General features: G+C 70.4%; 1 protein-coding gene across 1 annotated transcript in view; it reads right to left on the bottom strand.

Annotated features, from left to right (window-relative positions):
* LOC104127481 (myotubularin-related protein 5-like) overlaps positions 1–233 on the bottom strand; it is a gene marked incomplete at its 3' end in the record, with an annotated part of 66,798 nt that overhangs the window by 60,717 nt on the left and 5,848 nt on the right.

Genomic DNA, 233 nt, shown 5'->3' with positions numbered 1-233 from the left:
TCGTGCCGGCAGCACGTGGTGTCCGGGCACTAAAGCTTCCACCGGTACAACAGGCACCCCGGCACAGAGCTTGGGCCCTACGGCGTAGCTCCGGGCGGGAGGAGCACGTCCTGCTCAGCTCAGCGCTGGATGGCTCAGTGCTGTAAGGCTCCGACTGCCGTCCCGTCCCGTCCGCGTGGCTCACATGTGCCCCGTCACCCCCGAGGGCCGGCCGCACCGCAGACGCCCCGGGA

This window comes from Egretta garzetta, unplaced genomic scaffold, assembly GCF_000687185.1.
Source record: "Egretta garzetta isolate BGI_Z169 unplaced genomic scaffold, ASM68718v1 scaffold986, whole genome shotgun sequence".
Lineage (NCBI taxonomy): Eukaryota > Metazoa > Chordata > Aves > Pelecaniformes > Ardeidae > Egretta > Egretta garzetta.
Note: the sequence above shows the minus strand (reverse complement) of the source record. Positions and strands in the feature narration are given on the sequence as shown.